This window comes from Staurois parvus, unplaced genomic scaffold, assembly GCF_062004578.1.
Source record: "Staurois parvus isolate SC_StPar_1 unplaced genomic scaffold, SC_StPar_1.0 ptg000561l, whole genome shotgun sequence".
In the NCBI taxonomy this organism is placed as follows: Eukaryota; Metazoa; Chordata; class Amphibia; order Anura; family Ranidae; genus Staurois; species Staurois parvus.
This window is the reverse complement of record NW_028318357.1, coordinates 360934-376451: the sequence shown is the minus strand read 5'-3', so window position 1 is coordinate 376451 and position 15518 is coordinate 360934. Positions and strand designations below refer to the sequence as shown.

The 15518-nt window shown below is 42.9% G+C and overlaps 1 protein-coding gene across 6 annotated transcripts in view; it reads left to right on the top strand.

The window, feature by feature from the left end:
• ANKRD6 (ankyrin repeat domain 6) overlaps positions 1-15518 on the top strand; it is a 286595-nt gene that overhangs the window by 66165 nt on the left and 204912 nt on the right. Inside the window, exon 1 of one of the 6 annotated variants that reach the window (XM_089691292.1) lies at positions 3646-3743. The exons of 4 other annotated variants lie outside the window; for them this stretch is intronic. The gene's annotated coding sequence lies outside the window, so the exon portion shown is untranslated. Of the gene's footprint in view, positions 1-3645; positions 3744-15518 lie in introns of those variants that run through there. One more of the 6 variants, XM_089691293.1, reaches the window with a different exon arrangement.

Genomic DNA, 15518 nt, shown 5'->3' with positions numbered 1-15518 from the left:
TCATATTTCAATAAAACTTTTTTGGAAAAAAAAAAAAAAAAGAACGCCTTCAGTCTCCAGTCTTCTTTACCAAAGTTATCAGGGAGTATACCTGCCAAAAGCTATGGCTGTGGCATGTAAACAGCCTGTTTTTTCAAGTTTTGATAGGTATTACAGAAGTTCTGAGAAACTCCTAAGTACTACAGAAGAATGATTGATTTTCTTGTTTGAATTCCCCAGAATTTTGTGGGCATGAATTTGTCTTTTGGTGGGTGATGAAACTGCCATATTTGACTGACCAGAATTGGCAAACTGGTCTCCATGAGACAATACTGGACAGACTTGTCCTGTTCCCGTCCAAAGTGGAGGACTTGAAGGAAAGAAGATTATGTACCTCCTCATGACCTCTTAAACTCCCTTCCCAGGTGAAAAATGTGAGCTGCTTTAGAGCATACTGGAGGATGGTGTCCAAACTTAAACCTTCTGTTTCATCAGACACTTATTCTGTGGTATAATCCCTGACTTGCCATCCCATTTTCTTTGATAATGCTTCATCAAGCTTGTTACTAAAGAGTGATTATTTTCCATAATGGATCTTCCACAGCATTTCCTTGGAGCCAGGATCAGCAATCGAAGGTTTAAGCCAAAGGGCATTCTTGGCTGTAATTAAATACAGCATAGCATGAAATGAAATCAGACTTCAAAAAAGCTTCAATTCTTCCAGTGAATCCACTGTACATTCCTTCTCCTTTCCAAACTGGACCGCAGCTTCCACATCGTCTTACCCAGACTTTCACTGCCTATGCCATAGCTGTTATGCTTTCCCCATGCTGCCAAATATACCTTTTTCAGATTAAGATCTACTGTATTCTAGAGTCTAAGATCTCCCTGAATGACACCCCATCCTCCAGTGGGAGTATGACATGTCTAGCAAGATGCATCAAAGACTTGTCAACTATTAGGGGCGTAACAAGGTGCTTCATCTTATCCTGGGAGGCATTTTTGCTTGGAAGCTTTTCTATTAATCTTCCCCACTCGTCTTGCACCAGCTCTTTAATTTCCTCCATGAATGAAAAGGTAGAAATCTCCCTCTGAAAATGCTTGTAGAACATGTGCTGCTTCTTAAGAGCTTTAGGTGACTACTCCCATTGGATAGTCTAACTGTCCTTACATAAAGCTGGAAAATGGCAAATTTGAACCGTCTAGGGTGGACTTCTGGCTCTTCAGAGGAGGAACCCCCTGATTTAATCATGATTATCTTCTACCTGAAGTGAAGGAGGAAGAAAAGATGTGGTGGCCAGGAATGAGGTGTTACTAAACATGCTGTTGTCTGGGCCACTATTCTTGTAAAGTATTACAGATGCAATGTCTTATGATTGTTACTACCTCTCTGCTATCTACATCCTTTTTTTTTCTCTGGCTGCTTCCAACAATTTTCACATAGGGCTTTACCCAGCATTTCCTGTCTTGGACATGCTCAACACTTACTTCTTGAGCCCAGACAATGGAATTTGGTTTCTGCGGTGATTACACTGTTAGAGAGTTAGACCTTTTCACATCCTTTAAGATTCAAAAACCTTCTTTATCCCCAGCTTCTTTCTTTAGAAGAATGAATGGACTTGTGACCAGATCACCAGATGCATTCCAAACATAGACTCTTCTAGAGACCATCCTGTGGTACAGCGCAATATTCTTCTATCAATCCTGTGGTCAGCCATATTCATAGAGAGGAAAAAAGGAACATTGTCTCTGGGAAGATTGTTAAATTTACTGATATACTGTATGGTTCTATGAGAGAGAAGATGAGGCGGGGGTAAACCTGTAAGTGTGATGCCAGGGAGATTTCAGGAAATGTAGCTTTCTAAAGCTGAGCTCTGGGAAAACTAAAAGTTTTCCCTTGCAAAGGGGGCTGTCCCACACTGCAAAGGTTAATTGCTCCTTTAGTCTAGGGGACGCTAAGAGCACTTTAACTTTCCTGATTCTCTGCTGCCCCAACAAACGGCACTCCCCATGCTCTGGCAGTTGGCTGTTATTTATGGTCCCCACAACAGTCTTGATGATGTCAGAGAACCTTAGGCACCGGAGTCAAGGTTGCAAGAGGCTGCAGCGACTGGTCTAGCAGTTGAATGAAGAGCCTCAAAAAGTACTAACAGCTACATAAGAGGGTAGGGGTACCATTGTCCAATATGACTATATAGAAATTGATGGGGAATACCCCAAAAATAAAAATCCGTACCCATTGACAACCAGATGATAAAAAATGTATATATTTATTGATACAAAGATTAAAAATGCAGAGGAGTCTGAGAGTGGAGGCTTAGATAAGTAACACTGCTGTACCCTGTCCCGTAGGCATAATCAAGTAGAAAAATCCCTGCAGTGCAGTTCGGCAATTCAGCTGACTGCCTTCCGACCCTTTAAGGGTTCTTAAAGCTGGGAGGCAGAGATGGGCCTTTGGGTCATATGACCACTGTGATTGGCTGCCACAACAATCAAATGATCGGAAAGCTCCCGATCGCAAGTATGCATTTGGAGCTTACCTATCACCCCCAGCCAAGTAGTTTTAACAGGGCCACATATATGCGTGTGGCCGGCGTCAACAGGTTAAAAATACATTCAGCTTACAAGGACACAGTGGTGCCCATCTCATAAACACTATAAACATCTTTGAGATCTGCAAGTAAAAATTCACACTGCCAGTTCTTGTTTGCCAAGAATCCCATTCTGCTTGTCCGAATTTGCCCATTTTTGGTATCAGAAAACCTGTTAACCAGTTGTAAATAATACTGTATTGTTACTAGTATAGGTTCCATAAAGACCATTATAGTAACAATACTATTCAGAATAATTCTTAACAAGCAATGACTTATAATTTGCAATAACAACAGTTATCAGAGGTTGGCTTTCTACCTAACTGCTAAAAGCAGTTTTTTCATCAGTTTACTGTGGTTAATGTGCTGCCTTTCTTTTTGCATTGTGTTTAAAATAAGCCAAATAGTGGTCATTATGTATGTTAGGATTTAAGTCAGCATGATTATAAACTGCCACCTATCACGGTATGTAATGAAAGCAGAGACATTGTCAGGTGAACCAGTTTTAGTTAACCATTTTCTAGAAGTAGAGGCATGGCTGAGGTACACAATGAAGCAACAATGTCATTTGTTTCCAGTTAAACAACACTTTGAATTCTGGCTTTAGCCATATAATGGCTGCCTGCCTATAATGACTGTAGGATATGTATTCATTTTAAAGAGCACAAGGATGTCAGGCAAAAGTAATCTTTACGAATTGGAGCTAGAAAGAATTAAGGTCATTTGTTGTAGACAGTTTTACTTTTTACTTTGTTGGATTATTGTTTCTATGTGACATGATGATTTTAGAAGGGTATTACTTCATCATTAGTGGTCAGTCATTCTCGTATTCCGACGTACACTGTTATGACACATGGTATATTATTTTTTGACCGTTTAATTTTTTTTTTTTTTGGCTAAAATGAAATGGCTTGTTATTTGGGAATGCTAGCAGCTCTGCCTACTACAAGGCTGCTGCTTAGGAAACCATCCATGCACACAATAGAACCATAAGAAAGCCTTCCTTTGACATGTAAATTATGCAGCAGTGTCCTCTGGCCAGCCTGTATGGGATTAGTGCAGTGAGTTCCACAGATGTCCTGGAGCTGTACCATTTACTTCAAATTCTCCAACTAGAGGATTCCATCTCTTTTTCATGCTTCTGGTTTCCACAGAATTACAGAACATATTAGTGTAAGTAGTATTATGTTTTATTGTCTGTCTTTGCCTAGCTCGTGTTGCATCCTGCAACAATTAGTTCAGTATGGCTATTGATCTCTTTGTGTGGTGTTGTGGTCTGCTAGCCAGAGGCATTGTTCAAGCAGTCACACACCCTCCTATCATACTCATCACTGTTCACAACCTCCCCACACTGAAGCCCTATATACAAACTGGGAAATGTGTTGATGAAGGAGCAAGTAAACTTTTTTTTTTTTTAAGTTGGTCACAACCATATATTCCCATGATTGATTTAAAAATGTGTAGGTCTTGTAGTATGAGTTACGGGTCATTGATTGACTGAGAGGCAATAGAGAATAATAACTTTGCTTAGTTTTATGGGTAGCACAGACACCATGGAGCTTTCTGGTGTTCATTGTGAGGTTTGTAAAAGTCTATGGCACATTCCATAAATATTTACCTTGTGCTTGAAGTTTACATTCCTAGAATTCTAATATTTAGAGTAGAGTAATAGGTGTGGGTGGTTTAAGGAAATACAGTTGACTGCATTTGTTTTTGTTCAGTATGTTCAAGAGTGAGCAAATGTTGCTCTACGCAAAAGTACATTTTTCTGTTCATTTCTTATGCATCATCACATAGTTATGAAAAAGAAAATGAAACTGGTACGCATCATGTTTATAAAGCTTTGAAGCAACAAGAACTTCCTTCTGGGGAGCTTGACAAGCTATGTGAGTTATACAAATCTCCCTAGTCCCACTTGAGCCTCCATGGTGATATGGATGCTAGTAATGCACTGTCTGTGACCCCAGTGTATGCCTCTGAAAATTGGGCCAGTGATTTCCATTACATTCTCTTTATGTCGCCATCAAATTTAGGTAAACAGATGTCAGGTACAATCAACATCAGGCACCAGTAAATGGTCGCTTTGCTCGGTACAATAACAAGAAACAATCTGGGCAACATGTGCTGGTCTTTTCACAGCCAATTTAAAGGTATTTTTCACATTTTGTTAAATTCTAGAAACATATGTTAAGTGATAGAAAAAGTACAGCTACAATGCAGTTGGTTACAGTGGGTATTTGCACTTATTGTTTTATAATCTAAATGGTTTGGTGTTTTTTGTATTAAAGTGATATTACATTTTTCGTTTTGTTTTTTTTGTTTTTTTTTAATAAACATGTTATACTTACCTGCTCTGTGCAATGGTTTTGCACAGAACAGCCCCAATCCTATTCTTCTCGGGTTCCCGTTTGGCCCTCCTGGCTCCTCCCCCTTGACTAATTCTCCAATAGCAAGCCGTTTGCTGTGGGGGGCACTGGTGCATGCTCGTATGCAAACCTGCTCTATGCGTCCATAAGACTCATTCAGTTCAGGCATGTTCAGGCAGTTCAGCCATGCCTCCGCTCTCCTCACTAGCTGTGATTGACAGCAGTGGGAGGCAATGGCTCCCGCTGATGTGTCTCAGCCAATAAGGAGGGAGAGACCCAGGACAACTGCGGCTCCTGTGCACATCCCTAGATTAAGAGGGGTTTCAGAGAGTATTAGCGGGGCTGTGGGTGGAGCAGCACACAGGTTGTTTACCTTCATGCATAGAATGCATGCATTAATTTGTCGTTTAGAAATTCGGGGAATATTACCATCAATGGGATGAAATTCTGTCGTTTTTATAAAATTGACCAGCAGGACCGATAATCAAAAAGACAAAAAACGAAAATCTGCAGACAAAATTACCCATACACGACTAGAATATCGGCAGAGTTTAATGTCGTCCGAAATATCGCAGGATTTTTCGCAAATCTATGGCCTGCTTTAGGTATGGCTACACAAACCTTTCATACCTACAATGACCTAGACATGTGAAGGTGGCACAATTTTTGTTATTACTGTCCATCTAAGCATTTTTTATGATTATTTATTATAGTATAATTTATGATTTCGTGTTTCAAATTTTTTCATACCCGGGATGTCTACTAGACTCTTGTTCGGACAGATTTCAGTGAGTTATTCCTAAGAATTACAAGCCTACAATAAAAAAACATATTTCCATGCAAAAAAATTTACCGCTTTGAGCACAGAAATACTGTCATACTCAGACCGCTAGGGAGGTTAAGAGATAAAGTAGCAATGCAAATTTTTGTTTATGGAAGTAAAACAAATTCTATATATTTGCTTTTTATTATATTATATCATGTTCTCTCGGGGGAGGGGGGGGGGTTCTGGGCACTCTGTCCATACGGGATGTCCATTAAACTAGACCTACTCAAGGAGCTCACCATGCTGCAGGGGATTCAGGATGGATAGTAGTGCGAGATTGGTGAATTTCTGTTCAGATCAGGGGCTGTGTGTTCCCAAATGTTATGGGCTTGAGATAGAAAATGCACCAGTGATCTAATACAGCCTTTCTCAACCAGGGTGTCTTGAGGTTTCTTCTGGGGTGCTTTGGCAAAATGTATAAAATTACCCCAAACTTGTATACAAGCCAGCAGGTGGAACAAGCCTGCCTTTTAGCTACACAAAGTCACAGGTTTTCATTGTGCACCATTACGACCTTCTAGCCACCAGTATCCTGACAACCAGTGACATCATCAGTTGATAAGGTGGATGTCAGCTGCCTGCACAGCATCCTAGTTTGACCCTCCCCTGCCCCTCTCCATCAGTGCTGGGGTCACTAACAGAGAAAAACTGAGGGAGAAGAGAAACAATGGAATACTAGTCGGTACCAGTGTGCAAAAGTGTATTTGTTTTGGTAGAAGAAATCGCCTCTAATGTTGGGTGCCCTACATGTGTGGATGTTGCTGCATTATATAAAACTTTTGGAATAGTTTTTCACATATTAGTATGGGGTGCCTCAAGATTGGCCACAATTTCAAAGGATGCTTCGGGACTGTTCATCATTTTAAAGGGTGCCTTGAATGAAAAAGGTTGAGAAACACTGATCTAATAGATGGGAACCTGTCCAAAAGAAAGCAAAGCACTGGATCAGTCAAAGGTGAGTGTGGAAGTTTATTAGCTTGATAAAGTTTCCTACAGATAGAAAAAATGAACTACCTGTTGATATACGTGATAATTCACACAAATGCCCAACTAATTTGCCCAAAATGGTTAAATGGACACAGTGTATTCTGTGCAATCTGATAAAGCTCACGCTTACTTGTTGTTCACAAAAAATGTGGTTGCCAACATGTAAAATTTTCTTTTTACTCGATCCATTGCTTAGCATTATCATAGCCGGGTACTGGAAAATGGAATGTGTATTTGCATCATGGTGATTTGATTGATGTGAATATAACTGGGTCAGAGTATACTGCATAGAGTGAGTATACAATTCAGTATAAGATTACCTGGTGTTTGTTAAATAATGCAAAAATCCTGGGCTTCTTTTTGTTTTCATGCATATTTTCATCTTTGGCAATTAAAACTGGCATATTACGATAGAAGTGAATCTTGCAGTGATAGTTTCTGGTGCATGTGCTGTCTCTTCCACATATTTGCACTATGACAAAGTTTTGTCGTCTTTAACACATCACCCACATACAGGTTCACTGTGCTCTCAATGGCTGTTTGGTATGACTAAGAAACCCCTTAGACATGCCACAGCATCAGCCATTTCAACTGTCTTCTTGTAACCATGGATACCGAAAGAAAGTGTTCACTGCTAAAGCTGATTACATTAAAAAGAACACATTAGGTAATGAGAGGTGAAAGTGTGTTGCTTGATTGCTTGCTTACACTTATGTAAAAAGGGATGATTATATAGAAGTGACAATATACAGCAGTGTTTCTCAACGTTTTTTTCAGTAAAGGCACCCTTTAAAATGATGCATTCGAGGAACCCCATTTTAAAATGTAAAACTAAACTAATAGTTTCACATAATGCAATAGCATCCACACACGTAGGACACCCAGTGTTGGAGGTGATTTGTTTTTCAAAAGCACATTGGTGCTGACTAGTATTCCAGTGTTTCTCTTCTCCCTCAGTTTCTCTCCCTCACTCAGATAATATGACCACAGTGCTGACGGAGAGGGGCAGGGGAGGCGCAGACAAGGATGTCATGCAGGCGCCTTACATCCTTTTTATTAACCGATGATGGTTGTTAAAACGCCAGCAGGTAGAAAGCTGTAATGCTGCACAATGAAACCCTGAGGTTGATCCACCCGCTGGCTTGTATACAATTTTTGACATTTTGGGCATTTTGCCAAGGCATCCCTGAAGAAACCAGAGGGCACCCTGGTTGAAATAGGCAGAAATACAGAATATATAGTAAAGCAGCAGAAAGAAAAAATGATGAAAAACAATGAGAGAAACAACACTAATTATGCAGTATTAATGATCCTATTTAATAGATAAGAAACACTTTTAAATTAAGCTCAATCAGAAAAAAAACCCACTTTGCTTCCTCCGAACTCTAAACTCACAGCAGAAAGCAAAAAAAACAAAAACAAAAAAACTTATAAAGCATAATGTAATTAGCTGTAGGAATTAAAACCTGTTCCTAATCCCCCCAGGGAGGTCACATGAAGCATGGATCAACATCATACATTGTCATTTTCTATAAATATTTGTAGCCATTAATACTTTATACATTTAGAAAGCAATCTGAATCACTGCCAGCTTCTGGGAAAGACTATTACACATTTTTCAAAACTGTTACAGTAAAGAACCATTTCTGTATGTGGAGTTTTTTTTGTTTTTTGTTCTTCCATACGCAAAGAGCCTGCTTGTTTTATGCAGCAACCTTAAAGCAAACCTGCACTTTGAATGTTCAAGGCCCTCTCAGAGGCTTGCTTTATCCCCCAATCCTTAGTTGCATAGACCTAACTTTCAATTGTTCATGAGTGTCTTAAGTCTTTCAAAATCAATGCTGAAATATGATATTATCTATGATTTTTTTACTCTTCTATATGGACCCTTGCCAACCTTCTCAACGTCGTCCCTACAAAAAAGTATAACAGGTCTGTTGTTACAGGGTAAATTTATTGGTCCTTTTTTAAAATCTATGTAATGTAATGATTTGTCTTTTGTTATTTTATTGATATAAGGCCAGTCATTAAAACGCCTCCAAAATAAGAAACAATGGTTTAGAAATAACGGAGTTCAGTTCTTTGAGGGCTTGTGGGTGTAAGCCATCTGGTCCAGGTGATTTGTTCACATGTATATTGTTGGAATTGTTTCTGAACCATATTAATTTTAAGCCACTGTGATACATTTCCATCCTCATAATGTATGCAGCAATGCCACTCTCCTTCGTATAGCTAAAGCTAAACATGTTAATGAAACTAGTAAACCTTACCAAAAATATTTACCAATGGATGCTGTTTTGCAAACATGGAGGATCACTGATCACTGTTTGTGAAGTGTTAAGCAGTTTAAAGCAGACAGTCCATGGTGAAAATTGAGCACCATGCATGCCATGCCATTATTTTTGAGCAACTCCTGCTTAGGGCCTGCGTGGATGCAAAGCTCCTAAGACATATATGACCAATATATTATCCACCACATGTCATTGTGGAAGAGGCTGATATGCACTGATCACAATGAGTTGACAGCGACACTGTATATTAGTATTACTTTTTGTTGTTCCACTGAAGGATCATGCAAGGCAGTGGTTTAGTGTCTTTTTTTTCATTAGACATTCTACCCATTTATGGCCAACTTTAAAAGCCATGGTTTTTATACACTGTGTGGATGATGGCCAACTAGCCTTAAACAATGGCTTTATAATATTAGGCTTTATCTGTACTAGAAACCAGAGGTTCTGGATTGACATCCGACTACAGGAAAATAATCCCCTCCTCCACTATAAGATGTATATTTTTTTTTTCTTTTACATTTTATTATTGTTATTATTATTATTATACAGGATTTATATAGTGCCAACAGTTTGCTCAGTGCTTTACAATATAAAGAGAGACAATGCAGTAACAATACAGTTCAATACAAGAGGGTTAGGAGGGCCCTGCTCCTTGGAGCTTACAATCTAACAGGGAGGGGCTGGTGGTACAAAAGATATAACTGTGGGGGATGAACTGATAGGAGAAATATAGGATTTGGTTATTAGCTGAAGGCAGGATAGGCTTCCCTGGAGATATAGGTTTTCAGAGATTGCCTGAAAGTGGGTAGAGTAGGCTATAGTTGGATAGATTGGGGTAGAGAGCGTCAGAGGATGGGGGAGGCTCTGGAGAAGTCCTGGAGATGAGCATGGGAGGAAAAGACAAGGGATCTAGAGCAGGAGGTCATGGGAAGAGTGGAGAGGATGATTTGGGTGATATTTGGAGACAAGATTGGTTATGTAATTTGAAGCAGTTATAAATGGCTATATGTTATTGTTAATGTTTTGAATTTAATGTTTTGATATGGAACAGTTGGTAAGGTGGATGAGTCTGGCAGCAGCATTCATGATAGACTGAAGAGGGGATAGCCTGCGATTAAATAGGCCAATGAGGAGGGAGTTACAATAGTCAAGGCGAGAGATAACAAGGGAGTGAATAAGTTGCTTAGTGGTTTCAGTGGTTAAAATCGAGCATATCTTGGAGATAATGCAGAGGTGAAGTCTACAAGATTTGGACAGTGATTGGATTTGGGGCTGAAAGGACAGATGGGAGTCCAGGATTACACCTAGTACCCTGGCATGAGGGGAGGGACTGATTGTTGTATTATTGATCTTGATGGAGAAGTCAGTGGAGGGAGCACAGGTTGAAGGAAATAGTATGAGCTCCACTTTAGAAAGATTCAGTTTGAGGAAGTGGAGTTACACCCATGCTGATGCACACACTGCAACAGGGATTTTGGCCCACTCTTCCACACAGATCTCCTCTAGATCTGTCAGGCTTCAGGGCTGTCGCTGAGCAACACGAAGTTTCAGCTCCCTCCAAAGATGTTCTATTGGATTTAGGTCTGGGGACTGGCTAGGCCACTCCAGGACCTTGATATGCTTCTTACGGAGCCACTCCTTGGTTATCCTGGCTGTGTGCTTCGGGTCGTTGTCATGTTGGAAGACCCAGCCACGACCCATCTTCAATGCTCTGACTGAGGGAAGAAGGTTGTTGCTCAAAGTCTCACAATAAATGACCTTATTCATCCCCTCCTTAATACAGTGCAGTTGTCCTGTCCGCTTTGCAGAAAAGCACCCCCAAAGCATGATGTTACCACCCCCATGCTTCACAGTAGGGATGGTGTTCTTTGGATGCAACTCATCCTTCTTTTTCCTCCAAACATGACGAGTGAAGTTTAGACCAAAAAGTTCTACTTTGGTCTCATCTGATCACATGACTTTCTCCCATGCCTCCTCTGGATCATCCAGATGGTCATTGGCAAACTTCAGACGGGCCTGGACATGTGATGACTTGAGCAGGGGAACCTTCTGTGCAATGCATGATATGAAACCATGATGGCGTAGTGTTCTACCGACAGTGACCTTTGAAACGGTGGTCCCAGCTCTCTTCATGTCATTGACCAGCTCCTCCCTTGTAGTTCTGGGCTGATTCCTCACCTTTCTTATCATCAGTGATACCCCACGAGGTGAGATCTTGCATGGAGCCCCAGTCCGAGGTAGACTGACAGTCATCTTTAGCCTCTTCCATTTTCTAACAATTGCTCCAACAGTTGATCTGTTTTCACCAAGCTGCTTGGCAATTGCCCCGTAGCCCTTTCCAGCCTTTTGGAGGTCCACAATTTTGTCTCTGGTGTCTTTTGACAGCTCTTTGGTCTTGCCTATGGTAGTAGTTGGTGTCTGACTGTGGGGTGGACAGTTGTCTTTAAAGAGCTCAGACAGGTGCTACTAAGTTAGATTAATGAGTGGAGTAGAGGTGAACTTTTTAAAGGCACAGTAACAGGTCTTTGAGAGCCAGAATTCTTGCTGTTTCTTAGGTGTTCAAATACTGTAAGACAAATAAATTCTTTAAAAATCATACAATGTGATTTCCTGAAATTTTTTTTTAACTCTGTCTCTCAGAGTGGGAATGCACCTACAATGTGAATTTCAGACCCCTCCATGATTTCTAAGTGGGAGAACTTGCAAAATCGCAGGGTGTTCAAATATTTCTGTTCCTCACTGTATACTGTTGTGTTTGTGTTTTTTTACATTAGTAATGGCGGCGATCAGCAACTTATAGCGGGACTACGGGAATGTGGCAGGCATTCTGACACTGGGGGAGAACTGACTAACTGCCACTGACATCCCCAGTGACAGTAATACAGTGATCAGAGCTAATAAAAAGCAGAGACACTGTACTAATGACACTGAGCAGGAAGGGGATAACATCTGGGGAGATGAAAGGGTTAACTGTGTGCTGTATTACTGACTGTGTTGTGTGCGTTTTACCATGTTATCATGCTGATTTGTATTGCAAAGCTTGCTGGTGCTGACAGGGGAGAGATCTGTATTGTTTACATACAGACCTCTCCCCTGTCAGTGTTCCTTAGCGATCGCCGAGTACCAGTGGAGAATCTCTGGCCAGGACCTGGTGATCAACAGCTGTAGCCGCCAATGGTGGCGCAGGTAGGGTGGCAGGCACCCCTACCCGGAAATGCAAAATCACGTGTGTATGTATGTATGTATGTATATATATGTATGTATATATATGTGCTTTTACGCAGCCCTGCTGCCCTGTAGCAGTAGTTCTGCTATAGGGCAGTAGGGAAGCAGTTAATAAGAGTGGCAAAATAGGCTTGTTTGGCATCATGGAGGGAGGAATTGTATTTTAACCTTTTCACGTTGGTGCCTCCTGGGCCTTTAAGGGGTTTCAGATGCCAGGGGGCAGGGTGTGGTTTTAGGGTCATGTGACCGCCGTGATTCGCTGTCACGGCGGTCACATGATCGGAAAAGGTCCCGATCGCAAGGGGAGATGAGGACCTTTCTGTGAGACACCAACATATGTGCTGGGAGCACGCAGGTCATGTGCTCTCCGCATAAATGTGTTTTCAAATGGTACGCAAATATGCAGCTGCTTGGGGTCAAGGCCCAGCCGCCGGCTGCATATTTGCGTACAGTCGGTATCAAGGGGTTAAGAAAGATTTATATAGGGTGAATGCTTGCTGGGATTTGGTTTTACGCCACAATCGCTCCAGTGCATGACTATGTCTCTTAAGATTTCTGGTGTCATCAGTTTGCCAAGGTTATAATCAGGGGTGGACTGACAACTCATGGGACCCCCGGGTAATAGGGGATCATGGGGCCCCTGTGTCCTTGCCCAAACTCAAAACAGCCTATGAAAAACGTACCAGGGGCATCTCATGGGGCCCCCTACTGACCCCGGGCCCTCAGGCAGTGCCCGAGTTTCCAAATGGTCAGTCCGCCCCTGGTTATAATGGTAGGTGCCTGATACTTCGTATAATTAGAAGAGCATGTGAGTCTAGTGTGGATGAAAGTGTACTGTTGTAGACAGAAGTGGCCAGGTCAGGGCAGAACAGGGGAGAAATTCTGACATAGAGGTGGACAGTTGCAGAGTAGAAAAGAGAAGGGTTAAAGTTGTGAAGGTTTCTGCGGGTAATTGTTTGCTGCTTGGAGGGATAGGTGTTTGAAGATGAGGATACTGTGAAAGTGATGAGATTGTGATCAGAGAGAGGAAAGGGGGTGTTTGTGAGGTTGTAGGGAGTGCAAAGATGGGAGAAAACAAGGTCTAATGTATTCCCATCAGACTGTGTGGAGGACTGTGCCCATTGTGTTAAGGGAAAAGATGAGGTTAGGTTGAACAGTTTGGATGCAGCGGGGTTGTTAACATTAATGGGGATGTTAAAATCACCAAGAATATAAACAATCAAACTGATCAAGGCCACTGAACAGAATTAACTTTTTGCCAGACACTCTGTCCTGTGCAGCCTCCTTTCATTAGTAATACATCATTAGAAGACACGGGAGTAAGTAATTTAGGTACATTGGGTTATGCTTCTGCCGTCAGGAGATTGGACACGGGTGAAACAGATCAGTAAGGACTGCCCTTTATAACTCTTCACGCTCCCAACATGCCTCAGTTTTTTGCTAGTGTCCTAGGAGAACAGATGTTCTGTACCAAGGACTAGTTTGCCACCCTGCTTCTTGGTCTCTGCCTTTAACAGCTTGGCTGTTGAAGCACAGGTCCTGAGAAATGGGCTCTTGCAAGCTAGGAAATGGACTTCTTGCACTTAGAATGCATATTTCCCTTGGTGTTAGACAAGGAAATTCCATCTCAATGAGTTCTTGATTAGACAAATCCTGTATTTCCTCTAGTCTGGTGTGAATCGGCATTTGGCCCTTGAACCTACTAGCTATATTTCTCTATCTAACCTTACTCACAAGGTTACATTTATTGTTGCCATCATTTCTGAGAGGTTAGTTCAAACATGTAAAGAACTTTTTCTGCTACACAAACACAAGGTTTTTTTTAGGCCCAGGGCCTCTTTTCTTCCCAAGGTGTTTTTTTTTTTTCTTTCACCCTAACCAGATAGTGTTCTAACATCTCTCTGTCCTGCGCCTTCCATTGTCAGGATGCGGTATGCGCAGTTTAAGTTTATCTCTATTTGTGGTACCTAAAGGTCCCCATAGGGCAGCGGTTCTCAACCTGGGGGTCGCGACCCCTTTGGGGGTCGAACGACCATTTCCCAGGGGTCGCCTAAGACCATCGGAAAACATATTTCCGATGGTCTTAGGAACCGAGACACCGCTGCTGTCTCCGGCGATGTGTGGGCGGGATGATATGCTGCCCCTGTCACCGCCTCCTCGCCGCTGATTGGCCACCGGAACTGTAGCTCAGGAGAGGCACACAGGCGGCCAATCACCGGCGAGAAGGTGGAGCTTGGAGAGGAGGAGCCGAGCGGCAGCGCGCGGAGATCGAAGAAGATTGAGGGAGCTGCAGGAACGAGTGAAGAGAGAGGCCAGAGAAGGAAGACAGCTGACAGGTAAGTGCAAATTTTGCTGCTGCAGCCAGGTATGCAGGCTGTAGATGGGAGAGGGAGAGAGCGAGCCCAGGCTGAAGCAGGAGTCAGCAAGGTAAGTATCATTGGTGTCAGTGGAAGGGATAGTGCCCCATCATTTGTGTCACTAATACCAACGATGGGGCACTATTCCTCCCCCCACTGACACCAACGATGGTGCACTATTCCTCTCCCCACTGACACCAACGATGGGGCACTATTCCTCCCCCCACTGACACCAACGATGGGGCACTATTCCTCCCCCCACTGACACCAACGATGGTGCACTATTCCTCTCCCCACTGACACCAACGATGGGGCACTATTCCTCCCCCCACTGACACCAACGATGGGGCACTATTCCTCCCCCCACTGACGCCAACGATGGGGCACTATTCCTCCCCCCACTGACGCCAACGATGGGGCACTATTCCTCCCCCCACTGACACCGACGATGGGGCACTATTCCTCCCCCCACTGACACCAACGATGGGGCGCTATTCCTCCCCCCACTGACGCCAACGATGGGGCGCTATTCCTCCCCCCACTGACGCCAACGATGAGACAGTATTCCTCCCCTCACTGACGCCAACGATGGGGCGCTATTCCTCCCCCCACTGACGCCAACGATGGGGCGCTATTCCTCCCCCCACTGACGCCAACGATGGGGCGCTATTCCTCCCCCCACTGACGCCAACGATGGGGCGCTATTCCTCCCCCCACTGACGCCAACGATGGGGCGCTATTCCTCCCCCCACTGACGCCAACGATGGGGCGCTATTCCTCCCCCCACTGACGCCAACGATGGGGCGCTATTCCTCCCCCCACTGACGCCAACGATGGGGCGCTATTCCTCCCCCCACTGACGCCAACGATGGGGCGCTATTCCTCCCCCCACTGAC